A 24431-nucleotide genomic window follows, 5' to 3' on the forward strand; every position below is an offset into this window, starting at 1 on the left:
TAACGGACTTCAGCTGATGGTATTCGACAATCTCAGCATTTTTAGTCTCAAGCTTTTTCTCTAATGAAGCAAGATCATCTTTTAATACATCATTAATAATCGTCTCATACAGCAAGACCTTTCGTTCAATATCAGGATTCATAGTCGGACAGGATCTACAACATACAAATCAGAAAGATGAGACAGATGAAGAAAGCATGAAAAATATAGGTTATGTTTACTGTTCACTTTATTAGCATGCAAATAATTTAGCTTGAAATCGTAAAGATTTACTTACCAATAGTATATTAGAAACTAACTATTTTTGGGAACACTAAATGATTTGTAATCGACAAGTCCAATTTAAAAACAAATGGTTTAAGTCCTGAGATTTTATTGTGCACATAGTCGTCAGTATAATCTTACTGTGTTTGCCTTAACTCTAATTAACATTTTGGTTAATAACAGAATACAGTGTACAATTTGATTTTACATTTATGTAAGGCGTAAATAAACTAAGTACTGTTAAATACGCGGTATTTTACAAGCGTGTCAATACACACACAATTGCACACAATTGTGCGTTCGTTCACGTGCGCCAAGTACTCTTCTGGTGGCAACTAGTCGAAACATGTTACCCTGTTGATAAGGTAGATATTAGGTAAATATATTCATTTTAATATTCTTGTCGGAATTTTTTAACTTTTGAGGGCGCAAATTGAAGGTGGAGGATGGCGCTTTATAATAAGAACACTTAGGTTTAAGGAGTGTGACGGAATCATGTCGACAAGTCTATAAATCCCGATCGATAAATCAGAGCAATATAATTCAATATGAAGAATATGAAATAAACCAATTTTAAAGAAATCAAAGATTGGAGTGCATTAAATCAGTTACCGGGTATGTAACCTGCTATATAGGGTGTGGCCGGACGGATGGTACAACCGAGCAGGGGGTACATGTAAAAATAAGTCGAAATAAAGGAATACATAACATTTTTTTGTTTGACGCTTCGTTTTCGAGAAAATCGAGTTTGAAAATGCAGCGAATACACGTATGGTCTGACCATGATCAACCAATTCTACTTTGTGCATATACTAAAGCACGCGAACCTGGTGGAACTTTAAACTCGATTTTCTCGAAAACGAAACGTCAAACGAAAAAATGTTATTCCTTTTATTCGACTTATTTTTACATGTACTATCACCCCCTGCTCGGTTGTACCACTCGTCCGGCCACACCCTGTATAATAGCTGATCAAAAATAGGAACTCTAGCTCAAGCTAGCCAGGATAGTTTTCAATACGTCCCGTTTTGAACGGGACCGTCCCGTTGTCCCCTAGCAAAGCTTCAGGACGCCGAAATGACCCGTTTTTAGAAAGAAAGCAACCCACGGTAACAATCTCAAAAAAGGACTTACACATTGTAAGTCGGCCAGAAGCCTGCTAGTTCGCTCGCTCCTCGGTTGTGAGTGTACACTGAAGCAAAGTTTTTCAGGAAAATATAAGACTTCCTAAATTATTTATTTTCACGTATTCATTCCTGTTTTTTCATTAATAATATGCGTTTTCTTGAATACACATACTATGTATTACCTAAAAATTAGTAGATGTCCCGTTTTGAGGAAAAAATAGTGGTCACGTTATCCTTGCTCTACCCTAAGCTGAAGGTACCCAAAAGCCCAAGATAGCTGAAGGTAGCTAATGGTAGCTCAAGGTAGTTGGCCCAAGGTACCGCAACGTATCATAGGTACCCCAAGGTGGACCACTTAGCTCTGAATCCCGTCCACTCTTGTCCAAGTCTCCAACCTGACTAACTCTTGCAGAGAGCTCTTCAGTCTCAAGTGCGCAACGAAGCGTAACCAACCAGCGCTGCGCTTGAAGGTCGAGCGATGATTTCACACTTGACTGATTTCGATTGCTAACTATCGCTGCAACTATTAACAATTAATAAATTTATTATTTCTAGCTGTTTGCAACATGTCCTTTCACGAGTGGCGCAGTCAAGCTTAGTTATTTTATTCCCTAATTTTTAAATAGTAATTAATAGAATAATAATAAACGTTTTGAGCGAAAGGGCGCATTCATTCTGGCGTTACAACGCTCAGTTAGGTGGATAGTCTCGGAGTGTCAGCAAAAGAGTGCAGATGGATTACATAGAGCCTGAAAACCTTGATCGCTAGCCGTTTCATTGTGATCTCTGCTCTTTCAAGCTCAAGATGTAATATTCATGTTTTAATTAAGTTATTGGACTTCAAATGTTGGAGTAATGCAGTTTATTTTATTTAATTTTCTAAGTGAAAAGTTGCGTACAATGTTTTCATCGTTCAGGTACAGGTATTGCCATTATCTGTTCAGTCTCTAGAAATTCGGAAATCGCCCTGAAAGGATGATTCCTCAGGTCGTGATTTCTCGAGTTATTTTGATCCCCATGGCCTTCCATGGCGTGTCAGACTGTGAGATCTAACAATAGGGTCATTTTTGTGAGTACAGTGACCGCGGAAACGCGTAGTACGAAATATTTATACTGTTTAACTTCTTACATAGACAAAATTCATTATGATTGTCTATGTTTACAGAATCAATACAATGTTCAAAACTGTTTTTTGTTTTAGAACATTTAATGTGCAGCAACGTGGTCATGACCAAACGAAGAATGTTTTCCTGTACACGTTTAGTTTCATATTTCTTTAAATTCATAGCTGACCTTGTAAAAATGAACGGAACAATTTCACGTGCTACTAAAACGTATTTGCACACGAGATGATTTTGAACATTTTAATTAATAATGAGATGGAAAAGTTAGTTGGCATGCTCAACACGGGCAATGCAATTTAAATTGCATACTTACGAATGCATTAAGCTCATTAGACTGCATGACTCAAAATCACACGAATCTACATCGCCTCTGCTCCCATTTTCGTCATGAAAGATCGCATGTGGGATTTTACGTTGGACATAGTTTTCTAAAGATAAGACAATTATAAAAGTTTCATTTTTTGCTGACGCGTAACCTTCGTTATAAATATGAGAAACTTCATCAATAACATCAATAACAATGATAATTAATTGGAACCCAATTATTATTGAAGAGGAATTTCTTCTTTTATAAACTCTGGAGAAAGTCGAGGCGAATGTTACAGTATGCTTAGATTCTTGCAATGCTTTTCCTGTTTTATATTTCACGTTTTCATTTTTGTTACGAACTCATAAAACCTACTCATAAGTCTCGCTCCCTCAGGGGAGAAGTCAGGTGCAAGAGTGAAGAGGTCGATACACTACTTACAAGTCAGGCTTAAATTATTGAAAGAGGGGAATCTCACTTGTCTAGCTTTTGCTTCTATCGCAGTCATTTTATTAGTAATACCGAGTGGTGCGAGTGTGAAACGGTTAAAGGGGCCGCAACCGAGAACGGCTTTAGTATCAAACTGCTAGCTATTGGCCTAACCAGCGTTCACTTAATCCCCCGATAACGGACGTTTTAGATCTAGCATTAATTTGGGAATCCAAATGATCAACTTCAACAAAATCGACTTCTTCCACTGTAATCATCGGCAGCATAGACGCTACATAATGTGTCAGGCAGAAATTCTGCTCATTAACCCTTCACTGCATGATTTTTTTAATTGGGATGAAAAAATTGAAAGAAGGTCAGTTCTTGTGTTTTATTTAAGAGAAAAATATTTTAAAAAATTAAAACAACATTTTATAAAATGAGATAATTTGTGTAGAATAGTAAGAAAACACATTCTTAGTTTACTATGTACTACTATGTACTAGTGTAGTTTACTATGTAGATTTGTTAACTGTATCAGATGCGATACACTATGCAGCGAAGGGTTAACACGTTCATTAACACAGTCACACATATGTGAAGTCTTGCAAATTATATAGAAATAAATTAATTAAAAATAGTGAAAGTATTACATAGAGCATAATACTCAGAGACTCCATGAATTTCTTCTCTTACATTGTTGTTTTCGAAAATGCTACAAATCGAAAAGGTTCTGAGAACATTAGACAAGAGTGCGGTAATTCCAGTGTTAACCCTTTGTAGTCGGAGCTATTTTAACTCGAAAATTAGACATTTCTTCCGACCTAGAATAATTCAATTGTATGTATATGATGTTTTTCGATTTTATGGATATGAAATTGATATAAAACCTCGTACAATACTTAAATGTTTAGTAATTGGTTAGATACCAATATATTTAATAATGTTAATAATATTGTGAATAATGGTACAGCAATTTTTAGTGTTAGGGTTAAATCATGATTAAAGACGGTGTTTCTGCGAACCTGGTGCAGAATGAGTTTCGCGAGAGGGTTGGCAATTCCGACTGTCCCAGATAAAAGATAATTGGCCGTGGTCAGAGGAGTCCCCGTCAATGTAGCGTTCGTCTATCGCCAGGGAAGGAACGAAACACGCTGTAAGATCCCTGGCGCGTATCGTCATTCCATAAATTAAAATGCTATTCTCAGATGAAAACGGGAGCATGTGTGCGTGTGCATACCATAACCGCAAGTTGCATTAAAATTTATGAATCAACGAAGATGAAGACTCGTCTAATAACGCCGGGGCCTCGACCTCCAAAGACGATGGCGGGGCCGTTACTACGCCGGGGTATTCCGTTAATTGGCTCGATAATTCGGTAATTTGCGAGCGTGTGGCATGCAGTGTCGCTGGGCAACAGCACGCGATGGAAATTTATATAGTAGTAGCGGAGAGGGAATCGCATGGTATTAACCAGGCCTACCTTTGCCCAGCTGACCGTATAATAATTCAGTCACGCGCAGATAACTATGGAACTAACAATTTAGAAAATACCAGATCCGAGGCAAGAAGTATACATTTCCATATTCGACTCTCCGTGATGCCAGGATGTCGTATCCAGGACTCGCCTTCGTGTATCTCCACAGTAGCGGACAACCTGATTCAACAGGAGGGGGTAACAGAAGGGGAAAACGAATGGTAATCCGCAAGAATATAAATCGAAATCGTTCGTGTCTGTCTCGCAACTCCGATGTGGTATTTTCATCGAGGAATAGAGGTTAATAATTGCAATAGTAAAACAAGCCGGAAACGATTTCGAAGAGCTTATCCAAACAAATATTCAGTCGTTATTATTCATTATCACACCGAGATACCTTTATGAAAAATGAAGGTGTTCTGTATCGATTGTGGGAACCAGGAGTCACATACAAATTCATTTCATCTCCTAATAGTTCTTTTACACTGAAAAGAACATAAAAATATTCATAGATTTTTCAATTTCTTCATGAATGCATAAAAATCCGTAGTATATTATTCTTATTATTCGTATTAACGAAAATGAAACACACAGGCAACACAGAAATTAATGAATTTTATGCAATCGAGTGGTTGTTGAAATATTAGATTGTAGACCACAGTTACTGTTACGAAATCTTGTCCAAGACATTATTCCACTGAATTATATAATTTCCATCGGTATCAACTATCCTTTCACACTTATCCAGGATTGTTATTTGCCCGTGAACAGTTAGCGAACGTAGAATCGATAAATTACAGTCGTAAAGGCACGGACTTAGTTTACAACCTTATATTACACAGTATTGCATAGCACGTCGGAAAAAAAGTTTTGTGGATCAACGTCGTATAAGTAATGTTTGTTCAGCGATCAACAGTTTCATGCCATTAAATCCAATGTTAATTTGATCCAAAGGTTACATGGAGCGTGGTAAAAATACGTTCGGTTTTTTGCTGAACAATTTAAATAGGAGACTGACAGGCTGGCTTTGTGTTAAACAGATGTCGAAACCAACAATTAGCATTTGTAAAACGATTTAAGATGATTAGATTCACATTAACCTTAACCATTACATCACGATGACAAAAATATAGTCCCATTTAAAAAAATTGCGATGACCTTGAAAACAAATTACTTTGATAACATATTTTGCCTATCATTAGGTTTGCTCTCTTGATATATTTTCCCTGTACATTTTTCCAATCATAAAAAAGGTTGAAACATCGGACATTGTATAAATAACTTTCTATTGGCGGGGAATACATTGTTTTGGCAAATAGTTGTTCATTATTAAGCATAATCGGCAGTTTCGTTGGGGAAGTCGGTGTGTATCGATAGCTATTTCCACCAGTTGCCTAAATCCAGTAATTTCGGATAATTTCTGTTAGAAACCGATAACTTGGAGAAACTGTAGTCGCCGGAGCTGCCTGCAGTCGATCAGGCTGGGCTCTCTGTTTCCAAGGTGCGCGTTATTTAAGTCGCCGCTTTAACGACCCCTAAAGGATACTCTCGCGACATTTATCCACCCTATCGAGGTGAACGAGCCCTGTTTCTTGTAAAATTTTACCAACACCATGGCGTGATAGTTTCCAGACAGGTAGCCGGCGCGGCATTCTGACCGCCTCCGGGCCGAATTAAACCATTCACGCCCATCGAGAGCTCTTTGGTTACTACTACGCACGCATTTAGTTACTATGCAATTTTTTGATCTGCGAGCACTATTACACGGGACCAGGAGCACAGCTGACCTGCGACTTATGATCAGCCTGGTCCACCAAGATAAACATCATGTCCGAACGTTTATGCAAATTCGCCATTCTCTCGGCGAAATAAACAGATATCATCTTCGCGATTATGATTTTTGCCAAGCTTCCCCGCTTCTGGACTTCACCAAGTCATTTTTTGAAGCAGAATGGCTTCATGAAGTGGTGGATACTGTTAGCGAGCGCTTCTTGTAAAGATAGGAACAAAATTATTTGTACTGAAAATCGTAGTTCTTCACGACTTTTGATCAGTTTCTGCTTAAAATCCACAGAATCGTACATATTTCGATGCGTCTCGTTTTTTCCTGCGTCAACCGATTTCGATGAAATTTTCAGTATGTGTATAACTAACATAGATCTACAAAACATATATTTTAAATTTTCATTAAGGGCCCAAATAAAAAAGTTTTAAAAAATGCCTTTTTTTATTTTTGCATGTAACCTTGTAAATTATAATCTCTGGACAATTCTTTTTAACGTCATTTGGTAAACCAATGCTTCTAATTGATTATAAAAAATCAGGTCGTTTGGTACAATTATAAAAAAGTTATTCTGTTTTAAAGGGCGTACGAATACTTTTGTGGGCCACTGTATTTGTTGACGGTGAAAATAAATGAAGAAAATGACATAACAAGAAATTACAAAAAAGAACTATATTGTGTATAAAATGATATTTTACTCGGATCTGATTTCGTACGCCGTAAATTCACAAAATTGTCTAGTGCTAGCAGTTTCAAGTTTCAATTTTGCAAGTTTAAATAGGGAAAGGACTCCGACCACCGTGCACATGAATTTATTTTTTCTTATTGGATTGTTGAAGAAGAAATGGAGAAATGCTACTCGCAGCCAAAGCATTAAGTGGTTCACCACTTACGGCAAGACATGCTCTGTTGCCCGGTGTGATCGGAGGCCCATTAAACAGGTTTAAGTGAATTAATTATTTTATGGAGCAATTTGCGAGGATGATAAGTAAATTTTGGATTAGACTTCTCCCGTATCCCGTGGTGAGACTGCTGTTTTGTTCCCGGCAACAATATTGACCATCGCCGCTGACCGCGTTACACCTAGATTGTAACTATAACATCGAGGCGCTAACAATAGGTAACACGAACGAATAATTTAAACCGTTTACGTATGTGTTTTTTTTCCTTTCTATCGACAAGCGTCTACTTACAAGAAATTTATGGCAGCCGTGATCATCGATTACACCGAATCTGGAACAACACTGAAGTAAAAATTGTAGCGAATGCATTCCGCGTACTTTAAGTTAACTGAATTGGTGGGCGCGGAAGGACAGTGCACTCTTTATATGCATAATGACGATCAATAGCTTGGTAGCTAAATGAGTTCTCAACGTGACTTAAATTTCCTGGCTATACTTACCGGGAAACGGGGGATAATTTCATACGCGGAAAAAATCGACGAAGGCGAACGAATGTGTACCTAATTGTTTGGTTGTACGTAAATGCCGCAATTTCGTCATTTTGGGCCTCTTTTTTTCGATCCATCATGATTACGTGCGAGTTTAAACGAAGGAGGAGCCATAAAATTCGAAAATAATGTGATACATCCGCTCCACCGAGTATCCTTGCTCCTATAGAAAGCAATTAATAACGTCTCTTCATGTTAACACTAAAACATTTCAGCCGTTTGCTCAAAAATAAAAGAATAGTTGTACCCTAATGCAGTAATGTGTACGCGACAGCTGGTATTAAATAATAGAAGTGCATCCAACTATTTTTGCAACATAAATTTAAAAAGTGGAGAGAAATCAAGCGAAGTTACAGTGCCCTTGGCTGAATGTTGCAATGTGTAGTTAATGTTAAAAGAATATATTACAAGATATACTATCGTCGCTGAAAGTTGATTAACTCAAAGGCGCAGCCATAATGGATTTCTTTATGGATTTAACCTGTCCTCTCTTTTTGAATAATTATGGCTGCCGAGGCGAAATAAAGTATCGATCAATTATCACAATGATTAATTAACACCGTTAAGTGAATTTGCACTCTAAGTGTCCGCGTAATAATGGTTAAAACGCTATAATAACATGGCTCATAAATTACATCTACCATGGAAACAGGGAGGAAAAATGACACAGCAATCAATCATATTTTACGTTCAAGCGTCTTGTAGCGTAAGAATGAAACTGTTTGATGCATGTCCCGGCGTTTTCTCCCTGCAATCGTAAGATCCTCGTTTTCACGAGTTACCGGTGACACGTAAAACCGCGGAGTCATCGGGTTATATCAAGTACAACATCATACAGAGAAAATCAGTCGTTGTTCGGCGCGGTGACGCGCTATAAGTGGCAGCGTGATGCATAGACTGGTTGTGATATGATAACTAACGTAATATAAATTGAAATATTATTATTATCATTATTATTAATATTAAACGGGAGCAAGAAAGAGCAACGATGAAATAGTTTCCTGTAACAAGAACATCTGCGCGAGGGGATACAATAATGAAGTTCATGCACATATCGGGACCCGGTTAATTGACTCGGGTGCATCGGGAACGTCGTATTGCGGCTTTCTCCGTTCTGTCGTTTCTCAAGCTGAAAAGATATGCACGTTTTTGCACGTCCCTTGTGCTTCACAAAAGAAACACACACCGCGCCACATAGGGAGATCGTTGACGCGCATGGCACGGGCACACTCGCGCAACACGCTTCGGAATTCTTTCTGTGTTACCCCGATGGCACAGAATTTGGTATTTAATTAATTGCCGTTGCAAGCCTAGGGTGGGGGCGAGCCCACCGATGATGCTAGATAGTGCCTGCCGGTTTTTACGAGCGTCCAGCTGAACATGCGGCCGGCACCGAAAAAGAAATTGACGAGAGCCGCCTGTGGACACCGACACCAATCAAGCCCGGGCCTTATTTTGGCCTGGACAAAATGTGAAAGTAAGAAACATTGTGTACGGAAAAACCACGCGCCGGATATAGGCCCAATTTCGACCGCGGCCGCCGCTTTTTCCTCGGCAACGAGAAATCGACGTTTAAGTAATTGTTATTGAATTACTGCAATTCGCAAGAACAATAACCGATAATCCGGTGCCTCATTAATCGCGGAAAAGAATTCCCAGCCGATCGAATGGCGAAAATTGGTTTTGCACTTCTTGCAAATTGCGTGTCGTTCGAATCGGTCCGAGAATTTGCGGATCTGTATGTAAAATAAAATTTATCTATTGGGTTGGCAAAAAAGTTCGTTCGGTTTTTTAGAGTGGAATAAATCACAAAAACCGAAAAAAAACTTATTTGCCAACCCAATATATCGATTGTGTCTCTAGTCTCTCTCTCTCTCTTTAATTTTTTTAATAAATTGATGATAATGCATCAATATTCTTAATTTTTTTCAATTCTTCACGGGTCTAAAAGGATATTTTTGAACAAAGAAAAGAATTTCAATAAATTTGAAATTGGACCCAGAAGTATGTAGGAAACGCTGTCTGATTGAAGCGATAGCGTTCAGTGCAGTTGATAAAGCAATAATGGATGACGGTGGTGGTGTTCGTCATGGTGAACGTATTTTTAGCAATCAACTGTAAAGAAACTGTCACATTCCCCGGTCTTAACCCGTTCGCGGCATGTGTCTCCAAATTGTAGCTGTCAGGTGGAAGATATTTCACCGCACACGACTTTCGCTTGTCGTTGTTGTCGTGTTATGTGAAATTTGACGGTTCACGCAGTCCAAGTGACACACCAGCAGGAGCTTTATTATGCTACCTTACAAGTATCGACATTTGCATTTAATTTGTATTCGATTTAATGACGGAAAGCAGCCGGATCCCTTAATGGAGTATCACACGTTCAAAGACACTGTGGACACAGCTGTAACACACATATATCCTTCCTCGGTAGCCTGAATAATTTCAATTGACACGATGTATGGTAACGCCAGCATTATTTATACTGGTGGACAGCAAATTGTTAGGTCCATACCGGGAGCAATTTTTTTAGGCTTTGGTAGTGGAATGTGTCGGTGTGACGGTTTTCAAAATGTCTGGCAGGGAGATCGGTAAAACAATTGAATCTTTTGTATATTTGTAATTTTAAGTTTCCACATTTTTTGTAATAGAGAATAAATTGAGAACTGTGCAAACTCAACTCCTGTGTAGATGACAATGTTTAGCTATGTATAATATCTAACATGGCAGAAAATGAACGGGGAACTTACAAAAAATTGTTTAAAAAGCTATGCACTTTCTGCCACAGAAGATGCGCGTACACAGCCATTTTAGCCCTTGACTGGTATATTGGTAACTTTCGCTATTGTCAGTTTAGAATTTCGTAGGCACCGGTATGCTGATGCATGTGCATTTCGATTTTCTCGGTAGCGTTCTTCGAGCGTGATTAATCAAAGGTGCGATATTATGATTGCCAGACGTCAGAATGTCCTTTCTCGAGATAACGACTGGAAGCCGCGAGCTTTTAATCATCCCGTAAAATACACACTACCGGTTAAGGGTTAACACTTCGTTATCCGGCAGCTAGAGCCATCTATCTCGTGGCGTGGAGTACAAATGTCTTTCCCATTGGTGAGAAACAAGAAACGGGCAATACGTAGACTGTAGACGAAACCGTGTGCGCACACACGCCCAGCCCTCGGTTTAAGTAGAAACACACCGGGCGTCGTAATCGGCATAAGTATGGGAATTCGCGTATAGACCTATAAAAGTCTTCGCAACGTTTAACTGCGGCGTCCCAAGCATAAACTAAAGATTGTATTGCTTATATAGCGCAGAAATATACCGTAGCTGAGACGATGCAACGCTTTTATATGTCTCGAGCTGGCATGTCTTTCCTGTGCTAAAATTTTCGTACCTTTTTCTTTGTTTCCCCATTCCCTCCACCCCGCCATGTCGTGCCATTTTTACTTCCTTACCGCGCAACTTTCCCCTGCCCTCATTACCCGCCGATCGAAAAAGCTCCAGCAGTATTACTGTGGCCATTTTTAAACCTTTCTTTAAACGGCTACGATCGGACACAATTTTGCGTTAGCCTTGTTCACATACTTATACTTTTAGTAGTAACACTTTATCTACACTGTGGCTCCGGAAGGTATTTTAACCTTTCGAATTTTTAAAAATTTTGTATGTAATTGTAATCATGCAATGGAAAAGAACCCTGCCATTATATTTAAATCGTAATAATTTTATAACTGTGGTAATTAAATCCCGAATCATTTCAAAGTTGAAGTCTCGGCAGCAATGTCGAACCCGCCGCGCCGCAGACTGCACTCAATATGTATTCTCTCGTTTTGCGCTCTCAGTGAAGCGTGAACGAAAATCGGGATTTCCGTATCATTCATCATGTTCGCGGATAGCACCTATGCTCATCGTTTATTGATGCGAGGAACGTTCCTCAGTTACGGCCGATAAAACCAACACGCCTGTAACTGTAGTCGCCAACCAACGTCCGTCAAAAATAACGTCCATCGTAACGCCTGCCATGAAAACTACCGCAGTCTGTAAGGGCGTTTACGGTTATGAAAATCGATCTAGCCTTAGAGTGAAATATTTGCGACTTGGACAGCTAAATCACATTCGAAATTCGAAAGAATCCCTAATCGATTGAATAACTTGCTTCACAAATGTATTCACAGAGCTCATTGTCAGTCAGGATAAAATGAGCGTCGTCTGGAATTCCTCTGACCGTGTTTGAGGGCGACGCGACGTTGCGGCACATTAAGCGTTCCACGGTTGCTTCCGGATGCATTTAAACGAAGATTCGCTGGTGATACTTCAGTTTAATTCGAGAAAGTTTTATTTCATTTTGCATAAAGTGGTCACTAATAACTATGTTGCTTTTAAGGGATGAAATCAATTTTTGTGTTATTCCTGCTTCTCACGATCAATGCAAAATACTTTTATTTTGCATAAATATTCACAGTGTACTAGTATTTACAAATTGGCTGCGATCTTTACAAATAGTTGAAACTACAGTGGCAGAAAGGAGGCTTGCATCCACACACACACATAAAGATAAGTATCGAGGCAAGCATTAGCAATTTATTCGTGGAGATCCCGGTTGATCTCCAATATCTGTTATCCGGACAATAACCGTTTTCCATGCGAATAGGAAGTGATCGGCCACGTCTGGTAGGGTGTAACGGCATTCGGGAGAGAAGCGTAACATTTGTCTCTGGACGCTTGTAAACGCAATAGAAAATGATTCGAAAGCGTCGTGGCCGACAGCCTGTTGTTCCTCGGATACATGTTGTGCACGGCATGCATGCATATTGCATGGACGGGTAGTCGTAGATTGGCCGCGTAAACGGTGCATCGCTCTATTCGCGTTTGCTTATATTCCGCCATGAGGCTGGTCAAACATTTCCAGCGTGGCACGTACGCATACGAGGCATAAACGTGTCAGAGAAGACACGCGTGTCAGTAAGAAGTCACTTGCGACCATGAGAGGGCTGAACGGTCCGCGCGAGGGCTGAAAATAACCTGCGGTGTGGCTGACCTCTTGCGCTCCGCATACATCATATGTAACCGCATGTATTTATGCGAACATGATACGTAAACGCTGATTGCCATTAGGTCAATGCGCAACAATTCGAATTTTCATCGAGCGAGAAGTATCCGAACGAACGAACTTTTCACGAGAGACGTTGGAACCACTTGCACACTGTGCAGCATTCTTCCCTAGGCTTCTTCGCAGAAAAATGTACAAACTTATACAACTAATAAATCTCTTAAAGTATTAGATTGTTGCATATAAAATGTCCGATTTTTAGCAATGACATTAAACAAACGCAATTTTGTACCCAATGTATTCTATCTATAAATTTCAAGTTTCATGATTGTATTACGGTAAAAATAAGATATTATGGTCATTTATTGATTTTGTAGTACTTTTTTATCATCGACGATTAGTAAGTTAATTAATCACCACACATTTTTACCAAAAATCATATAAAAGTTATTTTTCCAGACATATAGAAGGAATACACGACAAGATTGGTTTACGTTGAACTTTATTCAAAAGTAAAATTATACATCTAATTAAAATTGAACATAGAATATTAAGGATTAGCTTTGTACCACAAAGTTTCTAGAGAGCAGATCTTTATGCAAAATAAAAAGTTTTTAGCTGAATTGCAACAATCTGGAGTAAAATAGAAATTTATCTTCTTTCTTGATATGTTTGACAGATTCAAGATAATATAACAGTATTATTAAATTCTTCTAATGTTTTCACTGTTTTAAATGACGCCTACTCATTTTTGTCATAAATGCATAAAATCCGCTGTCTATTCATATAATAAACCTATAGACTGTAACAGCATTTCTTGATTGAAATGATTTGTAAGAGTCACATTCTAAAATCGGACATTTCATATGCAACAACCTAATAGTTCTGTTGAAGAGAACTTCGGAAGGATGTGCTGCCGATGTTATTAACAACCGTACCTATATGTATAGTGGATTAAAACGTTTAATAGTGAACAGTTCAATTTACAAACTTAGATTTCTCCATCCAACATTTTTCCACTAAATCCAGTTCTGATAACACTCTGCAAATTTGTAGAGGCACGATAAACATTTTTGCACGAGCACAATTATAGTGCTTAATAAAACGAATTTTTCTCCATTTCCATTTAAAATGTAAATGTGACACCTCGACAGGTTCCCTTGTAAGTGTGCAAACCGGTTCAACGACAAGATGTTGGGGTAATTACCCTAATAGTTTGTACAGTATTAAAAAACAGTTAATTATTAGGTTGGTGAATGTGTGCGAACCTGCATGCCACGAATATTCGAAAAATTCCTTTATTTAAAGTGGAGGATATAATAATAGCTGTTAACGCTAGTTTGTAAGAATGACGAAAGTACAACCGTGATTCAGTCGTTAGCAATAAGCCGACAAAGGTTACAAGCAGTTCTGCTGTTATAATTGCAAACTTCTTAGAGGATAGATTGGTAACACAATTCTCACTGCTGTGATGTATTATCCATGTTAAAAATTAATTTAGAATTGCTTAATAGTGACTAAACGATTTTGTCAAATTTTTTGACTGAAAACTATTACCACATATTGTTCACGCTCGAACCTTGCCAGTCATCATCACTACTCCCCACGCTGGCGTCCACGTAATTGGAGCAAATCGACAGACAATGAAATCTGACATACCTCTACATAATTGCTCGATGTCGGAACCAAGGTTCGCGCAGTTATAAAGAACATTGAGCCTCGTACTTTTTCTTCTTAACTGTTATGCACTTCTTTCTGCCAACCTCACATTTAAAAATAAATCACAGTCGCCACTATACTGCAGAATTTTATACGATCTCAAACTTTTTGAAAAACCAATTTACCGATTGCTTAAGAACATCAATGTATTAGTTCCAGCTTATGAAGATTATTAAAGAATGAAAGAAATTCTTACTTGGCTTTGATTATTTGGAGTTGATGCAAACACTTTTAATTTTGCATACAGTTCCGCAGTCTAGTCATTAATATCAGAATCGTTAACTTGTCAGTTTTTGTTTTATGAAATTTTATCTAATCTTTGGCTAAATGAAAATTCTTCTAATCGACCGTACAGGTGTTTTAACCAGTTCGGATACCGTATTTCACGTTGTCGTCGGATGACCTCCCAGTAGCAGGGACGAAAGCTTTCGAAACGAACTACATATAACATGCCGGGAAAAAGGAGAAGAGCCGTGTTGTAGCACTCGGAAAAACGAAAAACGCGTCGGGGGCCGGCGTATGGAACAGGTTTATCAAGGTAAAAAGCTTTTGCCACAATCGTGTTATGAAACAAAAATCCCCTAGATTATTGTGCACGGGAAGAGTGGGTAGGGGGACGGTTGGTGGGGATGACCGAGATAGAATGGAAGTCGTGAAAAAACGACGAAACAAACAAAATACTTGCGAGTATGAAATACACGCATAAGAGAAGCAAGCCAATAATGATTTTTTCGACAATAACGCCGGTAACGTTGCTCCCGAGCCATTCTGCGGCTCGATCGACCGAAGATTATCCTGCGGTGGAACCAGAAAGGGGGAAACCGGTGCATAATCCTGGTTAACTGATCGCAGCCAAGATAAAAGGGCAAATTGTGGTTACAATGTTGTGTGTACAGTCGGCCTTAAAAGATCAATTTTCTGCCGCTGATTGTGTTAGATTGCGGTGCCCTGCATCGTGATAGTATGCACTATGCAAGCATAGAAACGCCCCGCGAATTACACTGGTTCTATCTACCTCGCTGGTGCATCAACTGCAATCGTAATTGACTGAGTTAACTTGCGACTGGTTCAAGGGCACGCCACTCATAAATTCACCTCTTTGCAAGACAGATGAAAGGGAACCTAAGAGAACATACCGATTAAGCACTGACAGAAATTGAATGGGGAAAATGTTCGCTAAAATTCAGGAAGCATTTGACAAGCTCACATAAATATGTCATAAGTCATAAGTATCGCTTATGAAAATAAAACATTTATTTATTTACTTATAAATAATTGTTGAATCTTCTATTCGGTGGAGATTTGGACTTGAAAGTAACTTACTAATTGATTTTGAGGACCGATTAAAACGAAGGAAAATAGTGCACTGACGGTTGTGATTATATTTTAGTATTTTCCAGCAGTTGCGCTACTCATAACATTTTTTATCGTGCAAAAACTCAAGCAAATCATTTGTAAACGCGAGTGATGCATTTAATATTAATTGTTCCCGATAGTTTTTGAGAATTCCGTCCGTGATTTAGCGAGGAATATTTCGACGACACGTTACAAAGGACCGTTTGAAGCCAGCTCGATGCAGTGGATATTGCATCGAGCGTAATGCCCGAGCATTTCGTGGTTTTACGAAGACGAAGTGGCACGTAAGAAACTGCGGTTTCAAGATCGGCATGCAACGCGCCCGAAGAATGTCTCGGAGGACTGAGCTTGCGATTTACTGCTTGGATCACTGGAAACAAAGTACGAATTATACAGGAGTAATTGCATAACGTTCTATTTTCTCGGCATGAAACGCGCTGTACCGTTTACAACTTTATCTTACGGTCGCTGCCGCTGCTGCCAAGCCTCCTCCTCGTGTGTTCCTCGGCATCAAAAATTTCCTCTTCGACGGGCACAACATTTTAATTTATACACCACAGGATGATTAATATAGTGAAATAATCGCGTTGCATAGTAAACCGGCGCGGTTTTTTTGTATCAATAATTAATGAAACTGTTAATACAATGCATTACTCAACAGCAAATATCTAATGCGCTGTCCATTAATATTACACGCTCTGATGCGCCATATCATTGATTGACATACTCGGACGTCTCTAGCTGATTATTATGGAAATTCTGCAACGACACGTGTGCGTCGAATGATACTTTAACTGCGATTTCTTGCAACCTGCAATACATAGTGTGCGTCGAAAGCAAACTGATTCTGCTCCAATATTTAGAAAGTCCTTCCACGAACCTTAAAATATTGAACATACGCTTTAGAACATTTAAGGTCCTATTACATACTTTTAAACGATTATCATTTGTTAAAACTTCAAATATTGTATCTCCAATCTTTCATTAGTATTTAAACACTTTTGAAATTATATAATACATATGTATAAATTTCACATTTTTAAATGATACTATAACTAGAATTTTGTTGTACCATGTACTACTGTATTTCATTTAGCAAAACCGTTTTTCATAAATTTTGGAGTATGTGTTAATACGTGTTTCATTACGTACAATACGTTCCGTGATAATTTCAAAAACAGAAACGACTTCATCAAGAATTCCAAATAAGCTCGGCCCTCCTTGTCCTAATTGATATCAATGATGTATAAAATAGATAATTTATGCACCTTAATACACGATTAAGTTCTTTTAATCTTAATTTAGCGTGATTCTCGTGTCAAGAGAAAATTCGAAATAATTCGGCACTAATTATGCATATAGCATGGACTTTGCAGTCGAACTCGCTTGGAACCTTAAGTTGCGCTGCAGGAAGATGGTACACCACCATAAAGAAGATTAAAATATTGATCAAATTCCGTTCGTGAGAGGTGGAAAATTGGTCACTTATGGATCGGATGCTTAAATAACTATTTCGCGTTAATGCACGCGACCTTGTGGAAATATTTGTGCGTCGCTATTCATATTTTAGAATGAGAAAAATTTACTGTCTTCTACTATATCTAATAATATTTGTGCAAGTAAATTCAAGTGCTCAAAATATTCTTTTGCTTTCTATCCTATGATCCTGTTGGTTTATAATGAAATTTTGAAGAAGAAATCTTTTTGAGTATCAAACCTGTTTTCAAGTTCACACTGGTCGAAAATAAAGTAATTCCATACACTTAACTATTAGCTTCGTAAACAGAAAATATTTTTGATTTAAGAGGAATATTCTTCTCGTCTGTCAGGGATGGAGGTATAAGAAAATTCTAATTCTTATTGAGGGCGTAATATGAAAGAGGGAGTTTGCAAAAACCTGTTATTACTGGAGAAATACTAATTGATTTACGCCTGCATCTCGAGATAATTACTGCACGAGTCACTCAGTATCTGACATACAGATAAAAATACATTTCCAGGGGATACTGAGGTGATTCCGTTAAAAAAGAAATAATTACCTGGGAACATGAAAAATATATAGTATTATTACAAGCTGTTCAGCCTTATCTTATAATAATTGATGTTTATAATTCGCGGAATAAACGATTAACAATTGCAAGATGCTAAGAAATAAATTTTTATAAATTTCGTTACGTTAAGGTATACAGTCTCGTAACAGTTTTAAAAATCCAATTATAAATACATTGGGTAACGAAAATATTCGAACGCCCTTTAAAACAAAATAACTTTCTTATGATTGTACCACACGACCTGATTTTTTATAATCAATTAAAAGCATTGGTTTATGAAATGATATGCAAAAAAGATTTTCCAAAAAATTATAATTTACAAGGTTACATGCAAAAATAAAAAAGGCATTTTTTAAACTTTTTTATTAAGTAGGGCCGTTAATGCCCGAAAATTTAAAATATATGTTTTGTAGATCTGTGTTAGTTATACATATGCTGAAAATTTAATCTAAATCAATTGCGCAGGAAAAAACGACACGCATCGAAAGATGTACGATCTCGTGGATTTTAAGCAGAAACTGATCAAAAGTCGTGTAAAACTGCGATTTTCACCATTTTTAATCGCTTGTAGCTCGTGTGTATGTTAATCGATTTTGATAAAATTTTCAGCATGTGTATAACTAACATAGATCTACAAAACATATATTTTAAATTTTCTTTAAGACTCCTAATAAAAAAGTTTAAAAAATGCCTTTCTTATTTTTGCATGTAACTTCGTAAATTATAATTTTTTGGATTATCTTTTTTGCATATCATTTCATAAACTAATGCTTCTAATTGATTATAAAAAATCAGGTCGTTTGGTACAATTATAAAAAAGTTATTCGGTTTTAAAGGGCATTCGAATACTTTAGTTACCCACTGTATATAAATATAGATACTGTAAAGAAAATTCTTTAAAAGTTGAAGACATTGAAACGAATGCAATTTTACAAATGCTATTGCATTATTGTTATCGCTATACAGTAGTCGGAGATAATACACAAAAATTGCTCTGAATCATTAAGATATTGTAAATTATGTACAATTTGTAAGACAAGTCACGCAAGTAAATACATTTGTAATTTAAAGTTTCATTAGCTAATACAAGCACGATGCACGAAAGCAGACGGACAATTACAGAATTACATTTTAACGACACGAATTAAAGTAAATAAAATCCGAATTGTATATACAAGCGAAAAAGATGACCGTTCATTACTATTTTTCAGAAAGAAGAAGCAGAATCAGAAGACAACGTCTTACTTATTGGTCGGGGAAGAAGACGCTTGACTAGGAAATGAATTGATCGGGAAACGATATCGATCATGACGGGCTCTGGCTTGAGGCCGACAGAAAAAAGAACGGGGCAGGAACACGTGTCGATTCTCCACGGTCGGCAATGTACATCGGTGGCTACGCCGCTGGCCGATATCTTCGTCTAACTGTAATTTTGAATGGAGAGTTTAGCTCCAAGGAAGATGAATGGCGTGGAAGAAGACCGACTGCAACATTGCTACTTTGTCGGCGAGGAGACATACGATGTGGAAGCACTCGATGTGACGGCAGGCGGGCGAATTAGGCTCGTTTCACACCAGGTGAACGGTGGCCGACAGGTCTTGGGATCGGCGCGGCTCGTTTGCCAGTTCCCGTGGGCCTTGTCGATCGATGGTTTCCGGCGAGCGGAATGCACCTTCGAGGGCTTCATTCGCCATGGCGACCTGTTTAAGTGGCGTTCGCAACGTGGACGGTATGAACCGAGCTTAAAACAGCTAGAGAAACCCATGGCAGAAGGGGCAGAGCAACGAAGAAACACGCAGCGGCTGTCCGAGCATCGGCAGCACACGCATTGGCGTAACCAACGCTAAAGTCGCCACGCCGCGCCGCGGCGCGCCGATGCCCACTCTCCTCAAGCTTCTACCACGAGTAAAACGGCCCCGGGTTTGATACATCGAATGGCAACGATTACCATTTACAACATATACAAGACAGCGATCTGCTAAAGGCAACCTTCAAACACTAAGGGACTTATTGCTCCTTTTTCTCGTGTTTCTCGTGCGGCCGGCTTCGTTCGCCGGCAAGTGCTCTCCCTGCGTCTACCTGTCTCTGTCTTTTCTCTCACACTCTCTCTCTCTCTCTCTCTTTATATTCTTCTTCTTTATTTTTTCCTTTGCATGACCGAGTACGTACGCGGCCGAGTCCACCTCTTTCTTCCCCTAAACCCCTTTTTCGCCTTATTAAAATCCCTGCGCCGCGGCTGACAAGTTGTCTTGCAGCAATGCCGTTGCTCACTCACTCCGGGAACCGGACAGTTCGGACGAAGCCCTTCGAAATCAGCCAGATAAAAATCTCTGGTTTCGCGGGCCACCTCTTCGCCTCTCTCTCGCTATCGGTACACGTGAAATCGGAGAAATTGCTGAGCCTATTCTCCGCGACGTACAACGATTATTCAACGTTACGCTCGATACCTTCGTTTTACGATGCTTCCTCATTTTACGTTCTTTATTTACCGGCCGCGATACCTTACCAATGGTCGATGTAGTCACGGATCGTTGTGGAGATGCGGAGACAATTCGATAGCCGGAGCTTTGAGATTAAGGTTGTCATCTTTCCGAGTGTTTCAGGTTGTGTCCTTGACCTCGGGTGGTGGAAGATGTTCGGGGTTTCGTGAGAACCATCCGGAATTCTTTATGCTTCCCTTCCTTGCCGATACAATTTGTAATTATAAAAATTATCGAGGATTTATCTGTCCTAATATTTAATATTCCTTTTGTAGCACATACTCCCCAGGACTAAACTTGTTGAATACCTCCTCATGGGTGGTCTTTTACGAATGAAATGGACTAAACTCAGCTTGTTCCGTTTTCAGGCGAATTTGAACTATTCGTGACAGGTAAGCAGATCATGTGTGAACAGCAAGACAGAGAAAAAAGAATGTCCCCTTAGAGAAGAGACAGTGAAGAGGAGCGGAATGCCGGAGCACAGAATTTGTAACCGAAGACGGTGGCAGCACCGGCAAAAACCTCGATGTAAGAGCGACATGAACGCATAAACCGCAGTACGGTATTTTGTTCCAGGGCACGAAGCAATTTACGATGTTGCATGCATGTTAGTATTTACACGCGCATAATCGCGAAATCGTGGCGTGAATGCCGCCGTTGCGCTTTGCAAGGGAGTCCAAAGCACATACACGTGCGTGTGCGCCCACCATTCTAATACGTGGTCGGCGTGAACCACTTCCGCAGGGATCATCCTGAACGATACAAACTGACACGAATAAAGAACGATAGGAACAGTTTAGCAACGCCAGGACGCTATGAGCTTCGACCCTGTGATCACATACTTTTGCCAGACACGGAACAAGCTAATTCAGGATAGGGTGACCTGTCCACCGCAGAAGTTAACCCTTTGCAATCGGAGCTATTTTAACTTAAACATTAAACATCTCTTCCGACCTAGAATAATTACATTGTACATATGATTTTTTTCATTTTATGGGTATGAAATTGATGTAATACCTCATACAATACTTAAATATGTAGCATTGATTAGATACCAACATATTTAATGATGTAATTTTTAGGAGCAGAAAGGGTTGAAGGAGTATGATAAGTTTTGTCTTTACAGTTTTGGTCTCATTAAATAAATTCTGTCGATTTTCTGAAAGATTTTTAGGATTACTTTGCACGCCACTGTTTAAGCCAAAATTTAATGGCGGAGCGTAAAAAGAAACACTTAACGCAAAGTCCGTTTCCTACGGCGAAGCGCGGCGCATGACTGGCCAAGCCTACAGGCTCGTAAAATTTGTCTTTTTTTTCCTTTCGTACGAGAGTGAGTCGACGGGCCGTGATTATTCCCACCGCACGTGGATCGGCGAATCTCTAGGGTCATCGAAACCGCCTGACGAGCAGAAGTCGGCTCCTCGCAAAACGAATTAAATGGTTCGCGGAGAAGAGTCCTCGGAGGTACAGGTGCCGAGCTAACAACAAGTCCGAGATCGCGTTCCTTCGAGTCGTGCTACATTTACCGGAAACGGACGGAGCTTACGCGAATGTGAGTCAACGGTTTCCGTGTCGCGTGGCTCGTAAGTGAGCCATATTTATCGCACACTGTGGCAACGTGTGATATTTATAAGTTTTCTGCATAGGAAATATCCGATTTCATAGTGCCCGTAGTGTTCTCGCTAATTAACGTAATGGCAGACTGCGGAGTTTTCTGCAAATGCTCAATTTCAATGATTATTTCTTGAAAAGAGTTTACCTCGCTAAAAATTCTTTGTGGCCAAAGTGAAATAAAAATGTTACTTATTTTTATTGATGTGTACGATCTCTTGCTTTTCCGAAATTTGCAGATGCAATAAAACGTAAATAATTACCTACCTACTCTTTCGAATATTTATTGAAATGTTTTCGAGAAACAATTAGTGAAAAAGGGATTCTCTACACAGCGATTTCGATTTGGTTTAAAAACGAAAGCAACCTACCCTCAAGATAATGAAAACTTTAAATACCGGTCCCGTGTATAACCAACTCTTCCTACAAGGTGAAGAGTCTATAAATTGTTGGAAGCACTCATCGCGAAGGATGTAACCGGTAACCTATCTGCAAGCACTGGTATTATCATGATAGATAGCGATTATCATTATCGTTCCGGCAGGTTTTCGATAAGAGAAGTTCGCGTTTACGTTCCTGAAATCCACTGCCAATATCGTTTAACGAAACCATTATGTAAAGCGTTTGTAGTTTATAGTAAACCGTGTCGTCGTCAGACGATATCCACGTCACACATATTACTTTGTTGCAAAATAAAAGAAACGGTATCGTCGCCGGACTTGCAACTAGCGAATGTCGATTATCACGCTTGCAGAAGTGTCTGTAATCATAGCATTTATCAGGGATCTGGACTCGCCCGGATAGAAAGCGTACACCATATCGTCGAACTCATATTTATACAATTTTTGCGGAAAAAAGATCGTTTTATCGGTGGGATTAATATTGCGGATACCTCGACGACGGAATAAATTAGAATTTGCAGCGATAAGGCGAAAAACATTTCTTCAATTCGATACATCGAAGTCTATATGCGACACGATATTAGTTACGCACACATTGTTATTTTTAATCGTTCGGACATAGACGTAATGTGACGTCACTCGCGTTCGTCGAATGCTTCGAGTATCGATCATACTGCAATAATATACTATGCGAATAAGTTTAATTTTGTAGGAGTTACGTGCGAGACGGATGACTATGTTTGACGCACAGCTCGACAACAGACGCGTACATTCTATTAATTAGAATTTAGGTACGTTTAAAACAGCGTTATAAACAAAAAGGTAGCATCCAGTTCCAGGCATTCGTTTTTCGAAGGAGTCGGTGTTTATACATACGCACGACGGAAGCCTAACCATATTCACCGAACTGAAGTAAAAATAGCTTACTGGACACTTACTTCTTATTACTAAGCCACTCATAAAACGTTAGGTAATTATTTTTAGAAAGTAGAACACCTTATGTACACGGTAAAGAAAAAAGCAAGCGTGCGGCTAGCGTCGCGTCATCGCGAATTAATTATTTATTTCATCCATGTAGCCCGGTGTAGTTTGCACCTGATTAAGCGAAATTTTATTCACCATAAACACTCGCGTACTCGTAAATTCTGTAAATTATTCGGTACTATAATATGGATAGTTCAATATGTTGCGATAAACTTCAAAAAGTACAACGCACAAATAACGCAGAACAGACATTCCGTGGAAATAACCGGCGGAATCAGTTCACCGGTTGAGTAATTTATATCGCTAGACGATCGTACGAAATATTTGAGTGCCAGCCGACGTGATTTGTGCGTTGATTTGAGTTGTTTTGTGACTTTGAACAATCTGTTTTCTTCGTAACAAGGCGAGTTTCCCCAATGCCGAACATATAAAAAAAATAGAACACTTAATTTTTCCTTATTCTGCGTCGTTCATAAATTAACCCGTTGCAGTCGGAACTATTTTAACTTGAAAATTAAACATTTCTTCCGACCTAGAATAATTCCATTCTATATGATTTTTTTCCTTTTATGGATATGAAATTGATATAATACCTCATACAATAGTATCTAGTCGTCCAGAAACAATTGATAAGCTTGAGGCTGCAATAACGGGTAAGGCATGGATCGAAGGAAAGCTCTGAGCCATCTATTCCCAGCCGGGCAAATTAATGCAACCTCCTAATATAAACTGCAAGTCCGCGCCAATCCGCGGATAGTCAAAGGCGGGCTATTCGAATGTGTATTTTACGCGGCAAACCCGCTAGGATCGTGTTT

The sequence above is a fragment of the Lasioglossum baleicum genome, chromosome 11 (genome assembly GCF_051020765.1).
Source record: "Lasioglossum baleicum chromosome 11, iyLasBale1, whole genome shotgun sequence".
NCBI classification, from domain to species: Eukaryota; Metazoa; Arthropoda; class Insecta; order Hymenoptera; family Halictidae; genus Lasioglossum; species Lasioglossum baleicum.